Raw genomic sequence first — 18517 nt, forward strand, 5'->3', positions numbered from 1 at the left:
GGCAGAACAAAACTGCCATGATTTGAACCCAGGCATCTAGCCCTAGAGTCCATGTTTTTACCCATTGTCCTGCAATGCCTTTAATGACTAAGTGAAGTCTACAGTGGAGGCAGAGAAACCAGTCAGGAGGCTAAGGCTCTAAAGGATTAGAGACAAGAAGATGGACCTGACCTGCACTCTTTTAAAAAGGCAAATGAAATTATTCATTTGCCAACTACCTATGTTATTGAGGACTTACGGTCATCAGGTACTTCCATATTCTGCTGGTGGGAATATAAACTCCCACAACCTTTTGAGAAGGCAACTAGCAGAATGCATCAAACACCTGAGGGATTCATTCCCACACCGTGGGCTGACTCAGCAATGCTACTTGCAGCAATCCGCCCTAGACAGACAATCATGGACGTGCACAAAAAATGTTATTACAATGTTGTTTCTGAAACTAAATAAGGAAAAACAAGCAAATGTCCAACAAAAGGAGATGAGGTAGAGAAACCAATGCATACCAATATAAATGAACACCATATAATGTGAAATGATGCTGTAGAAAAGAAGGCAAAGCACATTGTCAAGAAAAAAGCATGTAAAAAAGCCTGTTGGTATGGGCTTTGGCAAATGACTGGTTCAAGTTCTGAGTAGGTTTACCAGTTTTCTGAGCATGGTAAGTTATTTAAGTTTTCTGAGCCTCAACTTTCTCGTGTACAGATGGGGATAAGAAAAGCACCAACCCCACAGGGTTGTGAGAATCAATAAAGTAATGTATATAAAGTGGTTGGTACAGAGCCTGGTATGGAGTAAGCCTGTGATAAATGTTTCTCATTTGCAAAAATATAACAAGTTAACACATATGACACACACACACACCCCATTACAAATAGTTGTAAAAAAAGTATTATAAATAATGTAGTAAAATTTTAACTCTGGTTATCTCTGGAAGCGAAATAGCAGATTTCTTTAAGTTCTCTGTATTTTCTAAATTCTCTTTATTTGAACAAAGCCAGCAATATATTAACATTTAAGCATCTTCATTTTTTCCAAGTAGCCTTAATAATAAATATTCCTTTCAATCTATTAAGTTTCTCTAGTATAACCCAGTCTATGCATATTGTGTTTAAGGAAATGGGGTACTTTTATTGATTTAATCTGAAGAGTAATACATTTCCCCCTTTATTTTTCAAACAGCTTGCTCATATTTCATTATATAAAAGTCTTTTCTGCACTCATATATTTTCAGATTAAGAGCACTCTGAAGGGATTATTAGAGCATAAAAGCTAGAAGAAAAGAATAGATTAATGTCTCTTAAAAAGCAAAGTTAAAGAAGAAAAACATGACAACTTCATGATAGTTATATGGGAAAAAAGTATACCTTACCTTAAGTATGTAAGGCCAGAAATTACTGCAATAAATATCTCAACTCCATGGACAATTTCTTGGTGTGGTCAAAAGATGGAAGTAATTCAATAGTTCAGCAGTCCATCCAGTACAGTGACAATCATTCTGAAAGAAAAAAAGAGTCTCACTGTGGGAAATGTGATGGGGCAATACTCCTTTCCAACAGGAGAGGGGAATCAATTACTAAAGACAGCTATGCAGTTTATTATGGTTAAGGCATCTTCTGGTTGCAGGTGGAAGTGGCAGACCAGAATTAAAAAAGCCTAGGATATCATCATACCTCCTTTCCTTTAGGTTAAAGCTAGTCACTAGCTCTTGGGGTGTCTCACCATCAGTTCACTTGTACTTCATGTACTTCTTTTCATGTATCCATCTGCTACTGCTGCTGCTAAGTCGCTTCAGTCGTGTCCGACTCTGTGCGACCCCATAGATGGCAGCCCACCAGGTTCCCCCGTCCCTGGGATTCTCCAGGCAAGAACTCTGGAGTGGGTTGCCATTTCCTTCTCCAGTGCGTGAAAGTGAAAAGTGAAAGTGAGGTCGCTCAGTCGTGTCCAACTGAGTGACCCCATGGACTGCAGCCTACCAGGCTCCTCCATCCATGGGATTTTCCAGGCAAGAGTACTGGAGTGGCTTGCCATTGCCTTCTCCGATGTATCCATCAATATGTACATATATCAGCTCACAAATTTTTATATTTGGTATCTTTGTCATTTCAGAATCAGACTAGCCCATAAGAAATACATGGCCTTTCTCGGAAAATCGGCTCCACTGAGGATTTTCACTGTGAACCGCAGTTCCCCTAGATTAAAGCTCTGGGACTGTTTTCATGTCATTCCCTCCATCATTGCCCACGCCAGTATCAGCCCACCACCACCTTCCCTTGAATGCCCTACTGCTCTCCACTCTTTTTTACTCCTATGCCTGGTACCTCAATGGGAAAGAATCTGCCTGCCAAGGCGGGAGATGTGGATTTGATCCCTGAGTCGGGACGATCCCCTGAAGAAGGAAATGGCAACCCATTCCAGTATTCTTGCCTGGAAAATTCCAAGGACAGAGGACCCTGGCGGGTTACAGTCCATGGGATCACAAAAGATTTGGATATGACTGAGTGACTAAACAACAATAAAACATGCCTCCACTAGTACCAAATTCTTTGGCACCCCCACCTGTTTATAACAGCAGCCTCTATCCTGGCCTCTCTCTGCAGATCATTACCTATCCAGCTGCTTTCATACCATTACTTGGGTAACCTTGGATAGTCCCCTATCTTCTGTGTCTGTTTTTCCTGAGTGTAAAATCAGGAACTGATTTCAACATTCTCTATACTCATTGTGCTTTGAAGTCAGACGTGTTCAATTCGGGCCTAAGTACTCTAAAAACTCAGACACATTGTATTTCCTCAGAGCTCATTTATTATGTATAAAATGGAGATGATATCATCTACCTCTAAGGTTGCTGTAAGAACTATGAGATCTTGCACCTGACATACAGCATGTACAGCAAATATTAGTCAGCCAACCCCACCTCACAGGATACCTCCAACTCTGAAGTTCTTTGTTCTTCTCATCTCCAAATCTAGCATTCTATTACATCCACATCTCTTATGTCCACAGTCGTAATACATTTCTCTTCCATTAAATGTAAACCCCTCTGCTGGCTTTCAGGTTCCTTCATAATCTGGCTCTACTTTATCTTATCTTCCTCCAGCTTCCAACAAACACCTTCTGTCCTAGGCAGGTAAGTCTTGTTACTTTTCAGAGAACACATACTCCTATGCCCTGGTTTCACAACTATCATTCCCCACACAAGACACAGCTTTTCTCATTCCCTCTGTGAAGCCCATCTCAGGTTCACAGACGCAGAGATCCCACCTTAGAGATAATTTAACCCTCACACAGTTTCTCAGTGGTACTGGCCATTGTTTTGAGTTTATTGAGCTTAGCTCTCCAACTGGAAAGTGACTATTTTGATTTTTTAAACTTTTCATTTTGGCATGGACTACATCAAAGCTTTTACAAATCTGGTATTTTTTTTTTTTGCATCATCTCTACAAACGCTTATTGAAATTTATAAGCCTTTGTGCCTTGACCTCGGAGAAGGCAATTGCAAGCCACTCCAGTACTCTTGCCTAGAAAATCCCGTGGATGGAGGAGCCTGGTAGGCTGCAGTCCATGGGGTCGCTAGGGGTCGGACACGACTGAGCTACTTCACTTTCACTTTTCACTTTCACACATTGGAGAAGGAAATGGCAACCCACTCCAGTGTTCTTGCCTGGAGAATCCCAGGGACAGGAGAGCCTGTGGGCTTCCGTCTATGGGGTCACACAGAGTCGGACACGACTGAAGTGACTTAGCAGCAGCAGTGCCTTGACCTAAGATTCTTTTATTAATTCCACTATTTTTGTTGTATGGAAGGAGCTTATTCCATCATCAGTAAGTAGACCATTCATAGGCAACCTGGGGTCTGTTCATAGAGCCAGAGATGACCTCTAAGTGTCTCCAGTGTCTGTAGATTTTGAGTCCAAGCAAACATATTCTAATTCCAAACACCGTTTTATGACCCAAACTCCCAGCAGCAGCAGGAATGACTCACAGTGAGGAAAGAGTAGCTGCTAAACTTTTACCTCAAAAAAGATGAAGCACTAGGAAAATGAAGGTTCTAAGGGGAATGAGTCAAGACACAGTGAAGGTTCAAGGGAGATGGAGGAAGATGAGCCAATGAAAAAGACAGAGAATGGTTACAGAGGCAGGAGAGTAACTGTGGGGGTAGAGAGGCACATCAACCCAAAGAAAGACAAGTGACCTCAAATGCTGTGTCTGGAGACTAACAAGATGTCCCTGGATGTAACAATTACTAGGGAGGTCACTGAGGGCCCCTGAGGACAGTTTTCAATAGGGCTTGTCCAGGATGCAGACTGAAAAGGATTGAGAAGAAGCTGGGCAAGCCAACAGAGACAAGGAGAGACTTTCCTGTCAAGAATTGTGATTATCAAGCCAAAAGGGCTATGCTGGTCATTTTTTACCCTGAAGTTTATTTAACAGTCTGATAAAAACTCTCATTCTTATTTCCTTGCTCTATGCCTTTCCATATACACAGAGCTTGGCTACTGAAAATAATTTAATGCAAATCCTTCCAGCCTCTCTCTCCTGACACCACTCTTTTGTGCCTGATTTTGGTTCTCTAAGAGACCTTACAGAACCATTCAACAGCTATATGCTATCAAGTCTGAATGTCTAAATTATATTTTCCTGCTCGAGATAAATGATAGTTATTCATTTAACAAAGAAAAGGAAATGTATCAGATATGCTGAAATGTATCAGATTTTAGTATGTATCAATACAGCAAAAGTCCAGATTCATGTCAGATATCATATGACTACCTTTGGGTAACCTACATAATATATGCTGATTTGTCAAAAAGATAACTTTAAATGTTTCTTCTTTCTTTAAGGGTCTTTACCAAATGTGTATAAAAATCAAATATGAATAACAAAGAAAATTTAAGCACCATTAGCATTTTTTACTCTTCTATTTTGATATGATGATGTCACATTCATAAACATAATAAATGTGTAAGCATATTAAATTTTTGTTAAAAATGAATTCTAGGCATTATTTTATAACGTGCTTTTCCCATTTATTTTTATATTGATGGAAGTGTTGTGTCACTTATTAACTTCTTATGCCTTCGGTTTTAATGAATGTACAATCATCAATTTTAATAAACCTCCCTGAAGCATTTAAGTCACTTTCAGTTTTTTAATATGTAGATAATGCTAAGATGGATATCCTCAAACACACTACTAAGTACTTGCTAGGGAGGAAGTCATGGGTCAAATGTGAAAAAATATGCATTTGATATTATTGATAGTGTGTCCTACAGAATGTTTCACTCCCTATGTGTCTGAGTGGTATATGAGTAGCATATAAGTGGTATACTTCTCTACACTCCTTTTAAACGTTATCAAAACTATCTTACAGATTCCATAAGTTCCCTATTATTAACATATCTCTGAGGTTGAACATTTTTTACTATTTTGCACTTCTCGTATATGTCCTTTGTTTTCCTGCTACAGTGTCCATCTTATTTACTTGTAGCATCTCTTCATCTATGAAAGATATTATTAGCTTGGTACTTTAATAATGCAGAGAAGATGGTATACTAATTGGGAACCTTTGGGTATCAGGAACAAAACCAATTCCAGGCTCTTTTTTTGAACCAGAAAGGCTCTCTATCACAGGATACAGAGGTATCCTTATATGAGGATACTATGTATGAAATTTGACAAAAGTGTTGCAAATAATTTCAGCTTTTAACTTTATCTCTAAAATGGTCCACCAGTTCACTGGTCTACTTTAAGAATTAAAGAAAATGCAGGTAAAGTCATGAATGGAAGCAATTATTGTTAAAACAAACACAAACTCAAAAAACTCTATTTCTTACCAAACACTAACTAAGGTACCTTATTCTTTGGATTCTTACAATGAGCCCACTAAGCAAGTATTATCATTCCTCTTTTACAGATGAGATGAATTAAGCATGTATAGCTAGTAAAGTTATAATCAGATATTTAACAAATGAGCTTTGCACTGATGCTAAAAAAAAAAAAAAAGAGTTGATAACAGAATTATTCTCAGCTGTATTTTAAATAACATTTCTTAAAAGTCATCTCAGGAACTACTCCGGCCCCTGTACCAACAGTAAACCAGGTTACTAGCTTCTGCACCACCTATTCTTTTAAATTTCACATTAATAACCTCTCTTCTCCTTCCTCTATGATGTGACTTTACTAATAAGTGCCATTCTGGCAACAAAATAAACAATTCTGTTTAGGAACCAAGGCCACTTCTTCAGTTACTACTAACTGAACCCCGTGACACACACTTTACTTTTTAACATTCCAAACACTCTTAAAGGTGCTTCAAGTTGCTTATACGTTAGTGATGTCTGTAGTAACAGCATGCACCTGAACCTATGCTTTTGTCTGGGTGGAAGCAGCACTGTGCTGCATAAATATTTTATGGACAGCTTGTACTGAAATTCTAGATGAGGAGGCATTTACAGATTCTATGTAATATACTGACTGCTCAAGACCACATATTTTTTGTTAATGTTTTGCCATTTCCTATGGCATTTCCCTTGATTTAATCTTAAGTATATCCTTCCAAAATATTTTTATTTTTTAATGCATTAGTTGTGCTGTGGCCAAAGCAGTGCCTAAAATAATGGCAAAAGGAAAGCATATGATCACTGAAATTGAATGCACTCACAATTAGTCTAGTTACTGAGAACTCTGAGGGCAAAAGTGCATATGTGTGAGCCAGGGAGACAAGTTTCTCTGAAGGAATATTAACAGAACTAAATTATCCACTGCCAGAAAAGGGACTCTTTCCCCCACTCTTTTATAAATTCACTAAAGATTTATAGAAATGCTCACTAATTTGAAGGCTATTCTGACCTTCCCAGGTGGCACTAGTGGTAGAGAACCTATTCCAGTGCTCTTGCCTGGAGGATCCCATGGACAGAGAAGCCTGGCAGGCTACAATCCATAGGGTCACACAGAGTTGGACAGGACTGAAGCAACTTGGCACTGGGCTTCCCAGGTGGCACAGTGGTAAAGAATCTGCCTGCCAATGCAGAAGACACAAGAGACGTGGGTTCAATCCCTGGGTCAGGATGATCCCCTGGAGAAGGAAGTGGCAACCCACTCCAGTATTCTTGCCTGGAAAATTTCATGGACAAAGGAGCCTGGCGGACTACAGTCCATGGGATCGCAAAGAGCTGGACACAACTGACCACACACACATGCATACCTCTAGAGTAAACAGGGTTACAAAATATGGTTTTGGAAACATTCAAGCAACAACAAATGCCTAAAACTCCTGCCATCTGGGGCAGGTACAGCACCCATACATTAGTGACCATGAGAAAGAGCAAGTGATGCCTTGAAGTGGGGCTGTACCCACAGGTGACTGCTCCTGAGCGACTGCGGGGAGGCAGAGCCACCACACTGTCTTCCGCAGCCAGCCCTTGGATAGTTACTGCCTCTAGGGCATGAGGCTTCCTCAATGTTTTTCTCTCTGAACTCTCCTCATTCACATGAGGAGGGGGCTCTGGCTTCCCTGCTTCAGGGAGGCTGTGGTTGGGCTTCCTTAAGGAAAAAAGGGTTTGAGAAGAGAGAAACACCACCACCACCACCATCTTCCTTCATAGTAAGAGGAGATTCTTGGAGAAGGACTGTGGGACTCAGATCAGCAGAGGATCATACCTATTCCCTGGAAGCATCCTCAGATGTGTCAGAGCCCCCAAAGCCTGACCAGATGCTGAGCTTAGTCTCCCAGCTGTGAAAAAGCATCCTCCCCAGCCTCAAACACGGCCCAAAAGCAGAGGGGACCAGTATCAATGGGTGACTCAGGGTGCTTCCCTGACCTCATGAATTATAGTAAGAAGCTGGAACCTTGGCACAACCTTGGGAGAGTGGTGTAGGAAAGAGATTAAAGTCTAATGAAGGTTACTTTCCTGCTGCCTTAAGAAAGCAGAAGCTTACAGTCAAAACTAACTGGATTCAGGAAAATGCACTATTTCTTGCACTCTCAAGTATGTGGACCAAGAGTGACTTCCAATTCAAGTTAACAGCTGAGCGAGGAAATGAGGAAGAAGGGTTAAGCTCTAGGAACCTACATATTTTCCTGATAATATTAGTTTAAATTTGTTGGCTTCCACCAGTGGATCAGAATGTTATTCAGAACAAAGAATGCTTTTAGAGATTCATGAGGCTTTTGCGTTATGCAGGCATTCCACCAAGAACATCTGGCCTCGCTCACCACCCCTGCTGTTTAAAGGGTCTGCACTAACAGAGATAGGGGGCCCAGAGGCATCTGCTGCTGATGGCCATGAGGCCTCATGGAGTGTAGTCACTTTGGAAAATCCACTGCAATTCATGATTCTGATTCAGAGTCTGGCCCAAGGTTTTTTAGGTCCAATATCCAGATTTTCTTGGAGCCAAAGATGCTTACTCCCCCAGAGTGGGGTTAATGAGTAAACCCACAGCAATATGTTAATGGTATGTGTGTGGGGGAATGCTTTTGTCCCCTCTACGCAAACTACTCCCTTCTTTGGAATGTTCTGAGCCAGCCACAGGGTCAGAGGTGGGCCTCCCATGTTGTCTCCCAGTGCATACACACATCACCGGTCATGGATCACTGGACCACTTAAAGACATCAGACCCAGGCTGGGCAAAACTGTTCTCCTCTGGGGCTTGGAAATGGGGGCTGAGGAGCTGCCAGCCAGGCTCTGGCGGCAGATGGATCTGTGAACAGCACCACAGACAGAGCCGGTCTGTAGCAGAAAGGTGAAGATAAAGCTGAGGGCAACAGAGCCAACATAGCGTTTCAAATTCCTAGGGCTTTCCTGTTTTTGATTCCAGCTTGTTTCTGAGGATCCTGGATTCTTTGGAGTACTTCCGTATCCTGATAAAATGCTCCCTAAATCAGTTTTACTCCTTGTAGTCGAAGATTCCCAACTGAATACCATTCTTTCCCTGTTACCATGTTATCAAGCTAACAATTGGGGTGTGCTGGGTGAGCACTGAATCAGCCCAGAGAGAAGCAGACCCAGGGTGGGGTGGGGTGTGGAGGGGGCAGGTGACAGAGTACAGTCCAGGCGCTCAACTAGAAACCCCTCCCCACTGACCAGATCTCTCATCCCTCCATTTCAGTTTCTCCTCTGCCACATTGCGCCTCACTGAAACCCCTTTTTCCAGGCTTGCAGGCTGAATACTTGAATACATTAAAAAGATACATACTCAAACCTATATATGATCAATTTTTCCTATTTTCAGCTGCAGACATTTTTTTAAATCAAGATGTAACAGTAAAATCCTGAGAGTTATGAGTGTGCTCTGCTCTCAGGGTCCACCCTTTGCATAGGGTTGATATCTTAAAGATGAAATTTTTAGCATAGCTTGGGTCAACATTTCAAGTAAAAGTTAAATATTATATACATAGGTGAGACAAAATTGTTGTCAGAATATTATGTTTTCTGACAGAGAACTGGTAGGGTCTGGAATAATTTCTCCCATAAACATCTAAGGAGTGCTTCTTGAAATGATAAAGAATAGTTCTGTTTGGCAATGAGCATTTTATTTTCAATTGTCATCCTTGATTTCTCCTTAAGAACTTGCATCGATGTTGTGACAGTGTATAAATCTAGCTGCTTATGTATGTATTTTTAAATCAACAATGACTCAAACTGTGATACAATCTGGCAGGGAAATGAAATATATATATATTAAGTTTTTAAAATACTGTATATAGAGGGCTCAAGAAAAAAGCTTTTCTCTTTTAGGATTAATCGATCAGAAATGAAATATCTAACTGCTATCCATATAAATTATATTGGTAATATACATAATTTTGTTACACTCCATTGTTTGGCAAAAGCAAAAAAAAACCATGCATAGGGAATAAGGATCATTCAGTCATCCAAAGCAACTTCCTTACTTGGTATCTATATTTATGAAGTAGGAAGAATATTTTCACTTAAACCAAAGAAAGCAAAAGTGTGATGGTCTTTTGTAGCTTGTTGGTTTTTATGATCATATCAGAAAGTGATTGCCTCTCTGACGGGATTACCACCTGGCTCAATTTCCCACTCCAGTATTCTTGCCTGGAGAATCCCATGGATGGAGAAGCCTGGTAGGCTACAGTCCACGGGGTCGCAAAGAGTCGGACACGACTGAGCAACAGAATGGAACGGAAACCATAAGCCCCAGGACGGAAAGCTCTATACCATCTAGTATTTCTCTCTTTCAGTTTTCTGTGAAGGAAGGGAACACATCTGTGGGTGACTTGGGGATGTGATGGCAGGAAGTCCCCCTTGCTGGACTCTGCACAAGGGAAGGGTGTGTGAGCAGGAAGTCATCAGCAGTCTGCTCTTAGATGCTCCGAAGGATGCCATATTACCTTCAGTGTGCCCCTATCCCCAAAGTTCAAATGTGAATCATCTTTACTACCCCAGAAAATTGTAACAGAAGGTACCATTTTAAAAAACCAAACACCTACTCCTCTTGCCCAAACGTTCTCAAAGGTTAGCATAAATAACAATCACTTTGGGGGATTATTAAAGTACAGGCTGCTAGCCCCACCTTCAGAGTTTCTGATTCAGTAGGTCTGGGGGAGGGGGATGGTTGCTGTTGCTGGTATGGGGAAGGGTGACAATTTGAGAACAAGTGCCTTTACCAAATCGAAGTCTGTTGGACAGGGACATGAACTCTTCAGGAGATGATACAATCATGCACAATATCAACAGCTGTTTACCAAGTTCCTTACCTTAGGGACAGGGAATACAATGTTTTACAAGGAAAACAAAGTCCTTTCTCCCCTCCTCCCCACATGCCTGAAGTAAAACTGCAGTTCCAGGAAGAAGCACCAAGTTCAGAAGGAAGCTTTCTACTTCTTGAACACAAATGGCATCCCCTGTAAGCTAATGCACAGCTCCTCATATGAAAGGGATTATCAACTCTCAGCAATCATCAAATAATCAAAGCAAATAGCTGAGACTGAGATTACAACTAAAAGATAAGTACCCATGAGGTAGGAGGAACATACTAATGGCACACACGTGACCAGGGTTAGGACTGAATGCAGGAGATCTCGTGGAAAGCCCCTTTAGTGCAGGGCACAGCAGAGGCAGCCCAAGTATTTGTTCCTCGTCCACCTCCTTACGACCCTCTCTGCACCTTGTAAAGACAGGTTCTGAAAGACTGCCACGGTCATCCATTCTGGAGCCTCCAGGGAGGCTGCCCCACTGCTTCCTACCTGAGGTGCATCATCTCAGCAAACCCAAGTGTTTAAACTACATCAACAATTATGGGCAGACTGTATCAAGCCAGTGGTTCTCAGAGTTCAGAGTGCATCACAAGTATGAGGAGGGCCTTTAAACAACACAAAATGCAGGAGTCCCACTTCTTGAGATTAACTCAGTAGGTCTGGGGTGAACCCTAAAACAAGCTCTCCGATGATGTGAATGATGCTGGTTCAGGATCACACTATGAGAATCATTTGTTGAACTCAGTCCTTGCTTAGATAAAACAGAAGTCTTTTCTTACACAAATGACTGAGAATATGGATGATGTCATCATCATGTGACTTATTTCAGGCAAGTACTGTACTACCTTATGATTTAACTCTCCATATGTAGATTGAGACTACCCTCTCCATAATATTGTAAATCTGATGGAAAGTTTGTATTGAATAATTTTAAGGATGTTACCAAGTATCCAGCTGTTTTTTTTTAATAATACTTTTAACTGTTTTAACTGAAATAATTTGTAATATTTAAGACAAGTATCTGATACCCCTTATTCACCAGAAAAGATGGGAGAACTCTTTATCTTTGAAAAAAGATAAAGCCTAGCAAATGTAAGCCTTTCTCAAACTTCAGAATACTCTGAGAAGATCCTTTTGATTCTTCCTCATGAAAAAAAAAACAAACATTCAATCAGTTTCCACAGGGTTCAAACTTTTTAAATATATATATGCTTAAAAAAGTTCTTTATTGAACATAAAGAACTAAACAACATAAAGGCTTCCTCCAATTGAGAATAGGATGGTACAGGTGTTCATTTCAACCTGGTGGTCCACTGTTTCAAATTGAAACATATAAGCGCCAGACGTCAATCTTGGGAAGAAAAAGCAGGAATCAAGGCCCGGTACCCCAGAGTGACCCAGTCAACTGGGTCAGGCAGTAGAGTATGCCAAGGAAATGTTCTCAAACTTCATTAATTACTAGAGCCCAGGCTCTGGTACTTCAGCACAGACAGCTGGTGCCCTGCCCACTCACCCTCCTTAGGCTCCTTAGCCTTTATGGAATGTTACAGATAGAGAACTCCTGTCTTCTTTCCCGAGAGAGGAGTGGATCTGAGGTGGTCTTTCAAATATTTGCAGTCACAGGGCCAAGGCGAGATGCTGCTAGTGATGCATCAGTGATTCCTACTTTTGTAGGATAAGATGACTCCTTTCACTAAGAAGACAGACCTAGGTTACTTTGGCAAACATCCTGGAAGCACAGAGCAGAAGTGGATAGACAGAGCCCCATTAATCTCCCTGTCTGACCCCTCTAAAGTCAACATTAACCTATAAACATATAACAGATAAAATCTAATATAAACATAATAGTTGACTTTTTTAATATTAGACTGTTTAATAGTCTAAGTATGGACATATTGCCATTACCTTGTAATGTAACAAGATGGACCTTCTCCCATCCATCACACTGATTACAAGGAGGTAATTCTTCACTTTTTCATTCAGAACTTTTAAAAGTAAACAACTATCAATTTAAGGGTGAGGGCTGAGTTAGAGAACACTGTTAATTATTTTGACATTTTCTTCAAAAATAAAAGCAAAATGATGCTTTTGGACTTTCCCAATGGTCCAGTGGCTGAGAATCTGCCTGCCAATGCAGGGGACGCTGGTTCAATCCCTGGTCTGGGAAGATCCCACATGCTGTGGGGCAACTCATCCTATGAACCACAACTACTGGGCCTGTGCTCTGGAACAAGAGAAGTCACAGTGAGAAGTCCACACGCCCCAACCAGAGAGTAGCCCCCACTCGCGGCAGCTAGAGAAAGCCTGTGTGTAGCTACCAAGACCCAGTGTAATCAAAAATAATAAACTAAAATTAAAAAAGCAATGCCTTTGACTTCTGTAATCCCTTCTACCCTCACTACCTTTCCTTTCCCACTGATAATGACTTCTGTTATTTCTGACATAAAGAAAAAAATCCCAATTTCTATTTATTAGATAAATTTAGAGACTGACCAATTATAGCAGCAGCACATCAGCATCATGAATTCTGAAAGTCAGACTCTCTTCAACCCAGGCAGTAATTAAAATTAGCTCAAATATTTTTCTGCAAACATGCTGAAAAGTAAAGATAGGTTCCTGCTAAACCTAATCTCTACTGCATTAGGTCATATATTATGGCAATGTTTGATAAGACTGCAAAGTATGAAAAAGGAATTCAGGAAGATATCTGCCCCCTTCATGTCAATGTATGGCAAAACCAACCAATATAATATTGTTAAATAATTACCCTCCAATAAAAATTAAAAAAAAAAAAGAAATCTGCCCCTTGTTTTAGCTCAGCAAGAAATCACCCTGTTCTAGCCCAAGGAAATCATATTTCAGAAATTTTCTAAAGACAGAAAGATGTATCATTCTGCCAGAAATAGCCACTTTTGTCTGATCAGCTAAAAAGATGCAAAGAATGCACTGGCATAAACAAATTCCTGCTTGACATATATGCTCTTTAAAATAGTATATGGATAAACAACAAGCTCCTACTGTACAACACATGGTACTATTAATATATTCAATATCTTATGATAAACCATCATGGAAAAGAATGTATATGAATAACAGAGTCACTTTACTATATAGCAGAAATCAACACAACATTGCAAATCAACTAGACTTCAATAAAATTTTTAAAAGCATGTTTTTAATCACTGATTTTTTTTTACCATTACAAGCTAAAGGTATATATGGGAAAATGTAAGGAAAACACTGACTTTCCAGTTCCAACCTGTTTTAAATGGAAATACCTGAATAGAGGAAAATGTCTATTTCCTGGGTGGAAGAGCAGACACTTATACCCAACTACAATAATCCCAAATTCTTTTGCACACAGAACCAAAAAGAAAATGGGAGGAATAGTACTTGGTGAATTTAGGACTTAATTTTATGAGACAGGAAGCTGATGAACAAAATCTGAATCTTTAGCAATACTTATTAATACATTTTCCTATGAAATTTTCCAAATTTCTTTGCATTGACTTTCAAACAAAATTAGTTGCACTTAATCAATCTCTATGTGTCTAAGTTTCTCAGCGAAGACTCTGCTTCAATAGCATTTCATCATCCATTAAAAAATAGAATTGTGATTTCTCCATTTTCATTTCTAATTTTATAGATTTGATTCTTCTCCTTTTTTTTTCCTTGAATCTGGCTAACGGTTTGTCTATTTTATTTATCTTCTCAAAGAAACAGCTTTTAATTTTGTTGATTTTTACTATAATCTTTTTTCTTTTTCATTTATTTCTGCTCTGATTTTTATGATTTCTTTCCTTCTAATTTTGGGATTCTTTCTTCTTTCTCTAGTTGCTTTAGGTGTAAAGTTAGGTTGTTTATTTGATGTTTCTCTTGTTTCTTGAGGTAGACTTGTATTGCTATGAACCTCCCTCTTAGCATAGCTTTTACTGAATCCCACAGGTTTTGGGTTGTTGTGTTTTCATTTTCATTTGTGTCTATGCATATTTTTACTTCTTGTTGATTTCTTCCATGATTTGTTGGTTATTCAGAAGCATGTTGTTTAGCCTCCATACGTTTGTATTTTCAAGTTTTTTTTCCCGTAGTTGACATCTAATCTTACCGCATTATGCTCAGAAAAGATACTTGAAACGATTTCAATTTTTAGAAATTTACCAAGGCTAGATTTATTGCCCAGGATGTGATCTATCCTAGAGAATGTTCTATGTGCACTTGAGAAAAAGGTGAAATCCATTGTTTTGGGGTGAAATGCCTTATAGATATCAATTAGGTCTAACTGGTCCATTGTATCATTCAAAGCTTGTGTTTCCTTGCTAATTTTCTGTTCAGTTGATCTATCCATAGGTTTGAGTGGCTAATTCATGTCAATGTATGGCAAAAATCATCACAATATTTAAAGTAATTACCCTCCAATTAAAATAAATTAATTTAAAAAATAGAATTGTGTTAAGTCTCTAAGTATAAGTTTAAAGGATATAAGTGCCTGGAAATCAGAGCACATAACCTGGTCAATTGTTTTCTTGCTAAAAATGTGTCCCTATAAATATATTTTTTTTAATTAAAAGCAAAGCATAGCTATTTCCTTATTAATTTTTTTAAGCAATCTACTTTTCTTTAACTTGTGATCTTATTTGCTAAATCTTACGGAATGCATTCCTAGCTAAGGCTTTTTATTTTATTATTATATTTCCCCAGTGTAAGTGTTCAGCATTTTTATTTGAGGAGGGCTCCAACACTACAACAAATCCATTAATACGTGTCGCCAAAGGAAAACTATGTACCTTCTGCATTGCCACAGCCTCTAGCAATTGTCAACAATCCCTCCAGTGAAGCTTTTCTCTGGCTCCGGCATATACACAGCTGTATCAAGTGTTGCTGTTTGCCTTGGTAACATACCTTTTCTTGCGGAGAAGACATATGACACCACCTTGTTACTCGAAACACCCACAGCAGAGTTGGTGCAGGATGGAACACCACAGCTGGGTGGAAGGGATGTCAAACCATTCATCTGGGTTAGGTCTACATGGAGACAGGCACCCACACACCACCATAGGAGTGTAAATTTTTCCATTTTGAAAAAAAATCAATTTGGCAAAATGCAACAAGGGTCTTTAGAGCAGTTCCAGTCATTTTATTTATACATATATACACACACACACATATTAATAATTTCTGACCCATTCACTTTGCTTCTACTTACGCTAAGGGGACAATGTTCAAGAAAATTCCTCAGATTTAGGCAAAAATATATTCACTGCCCCCCTACTGTAACAGCAAAAAGTCAGAGACTTTAATTATTGCTAAATTATTATGCAGACATTAAACATGTTTATACAGTCTCATGATTAATATAGGGAGTCTTAAATAACTATTAAATTCACACATATATATCCCTCAAACTTTCAAAAAACAAATGTTCAAATACTTAGTATACATGACAATTAGTATAAGTTATGAAGGCAGATAGTTTTAAAACAGAAAGTAAGTCTCCAGTGCTCAGTTTCCAAAATAAATAGTGTAAAGAAGGATGTGTTCAGATTTTATCAAATTAGTCCTGCCTTTTACGATGATGAGAGTTTCTCTAACAGTCAGTTTAATTTTCTAGTCAGAGTATCTCAGGGACAAAGTCAAGGTCACAGATTAGGTTTCTAGGGACCTGAGTCTTGATTTTTTTCCATATCACAGGCTGTACACCCAGTTAGGCCCGCTGGGAAACAGTGCAGCCAGATAGGGAGGCTCAGTTATCTCAAACTGTTAACCACGATAGGAAAACAAGTCCAGGCTTCATATTCAGGGCATGTTAAAGACACCATATTTTCATGGTGGTGAAAATACAGCTAAAACTTTTAAAATTAAATCTAAGCTAACTCTACAGAGATACAGCTTTCCTCCGTTCCGTTCTGTTCCGTCGCTCAGTCGTGTCCGACTCTATGCGTCCCCGTGGACTGTAGCCTACCAGGCTTTTCCGTCCATGGGATTCTCCAGGCAAGAATACTGGAGTGGGTTACCGTTTCCTTCTCCAGGGGATCTTCCCGACCCAGGGATCGAACCCGGGTCTCCCGCATTGGAGGCAGATGCTTTCCTAAATGTCCATATATGTACACATATATTTATAGATCTATAAGTATACATATGAAGAATTCAACACATTCTGCAAAGCAGCAAGGACAGACCATACTCCAAGCAGATTACAACAAAACCACCACAGAATTAAAAAACACGCATTTAAACAAAAACTCAATACATGAAGAAAAAGAAACTATTCTCCTAAATAACTGTTTCGAACAAATATAAATCCTAATATGAGACTGTTTTGAAAATAACAAAATGACTTAGAGTGGGAAAGGCATAGAATAAATAAAAACAGGAACTCTACTCATTAAGTCCTATGAGACCTGGTCAAGGTGAGCAGAGAGAGAAATACAAGTTAAGTAATCAAAATAAGTGCACTACATCTCCAAATGAGGAAAAACACTCATTGTTAAAAGTTACAAAACAAAATACTTCAGGAACAAATGCATTAAACAGAAAAGAACAGAAATAGTAAATCCAAGAGCTTGTTTAAAAATCCAGAGGTAACCCTCTTGTAAGTCTACGTAGAAGTGAGCACAATTAGAGACAAGGTAAGTACTATGAAACATTAATGGAATATAAGGAAGATAATGATGAACAACACAGAAGTAAGAAGTTATGCTTTTCAAAGTACAGTTGACATAATAGAGGGGCAGCAGGAGGCCTGGCAGAGAGGGCAAAGAGTTGCAAATGCAGACTGAGAAGAGATCTCCTGTCAGTGTCCGGCAGACTGAGAAGAGATCTCTCCCTATAGGCCTCCCAACACCCCAGAGTGGAGTGGATCCAAGATGAGCAGCACAGCTGGGCAGAGAAGCGCTGGAGCCATCTATCTCAACCCCAGGGGCCAGGTCTACAGGGAGACAGGCACTCACAAACTGCCATGCAGAAGACAATGGTCCCCTTTCTTAAAGAAACTGGTTGGGCAAAATGCACCAAGCAATTACAGTTTTAAAAATAAATATTTCTAACTTCCGACCCTGCAATTTTGCTTCTAATAATACACACTAAGAAGATGTTTAAAAATAAAATAACCCACAGACTTAGGCACAAATACATTCAATGCCCCACTATTTTTAACAGAAAAGCATCAGAAACTTAAATTATTATTCAGACTTTAATATATTCATGAAAACATTAAAATGAGAACATCCTTCGTCTATAAAGTTACAGGAAAATGGGAATAAAATTGAAGAGATTACACAAAGGAAGGTCTGACTGGAAGGAAAATACATCAACATTTTAATAGCATTTGTCCTTGGTCTAAAAACAGTCTTGAGAGACCGATTTTTAAAACCTTTGATGCTTAACTGTGGTGAGAATGAGTACGATAATGCATGTTAAAATGCTTATCACCATACTGGGCACAGAGTTCCTTAAGAGAAATGTAAGCGATCCACATGTAGGGTCACCTTCTACCTCACACCTGACTAGTTTGCGCCTTTAGTCAAAACTGATCTTTGTTTAACTTCTGACCTTTGTTTAAAGTTGGAACAATCATAGTTACCTGATAGGGGCATGAAGATGAAATGAAACAGAGAACGCAAACTGCTGAACTTAGGCATTCAATAAATGTTAGTATTCTCTCTTCTCTTACTTTTTATGAGACTATAAATTTGTTTATGCTAGACAGTTCTGAGGGAGTTTAAAAAACTGACTCTAAATTCAATACCACTTAGTCAGTTAAAAAACATTTGCAGGAACATACTCAAATAAGGTCTG

The 18517-nt window shown here is 39.3% G+C and overlaps 1 protein-coding gene across 3 annotated transcripts in view; it reads right to left on the minus strand.

Moving 5' to 3' along the window:
* The window catches only part of KANK1 (KN motif and ankyrin repeat domains 1), a 221831-nt gene that overhangs the window by 143374 nt on the left and 59940 nt on the right, over positions 1 to 18517 (minus strand). For all 3 annotated transcript variants that reach the window (XM_055428336.2, XM_055428333.2, XM_055428334.2), the window contains exon 2: positions 1373 to 1498. The gene's annotated coding sequence lies outside the window, so the exon portion shown is untranslated. The remainder of the gene's footprint in view (positions 1 to 1372; positions 1499 to 18517) is intronic.

Source organism: Moschus berezovskii, chromosome 7 (genome assembly GCF_049115385.1).
Source record: "Moschus berezovskii isolate FMDL1 chromosome 7, NW_MosBer_1.0, whole genome shotgun sequence".
Lineage (NCBI taxonomy): Eukaryota > Metazoa > Chordata > Mammalia > Artiodactyla > Moschidae > Moschus > Moschus berezovskii.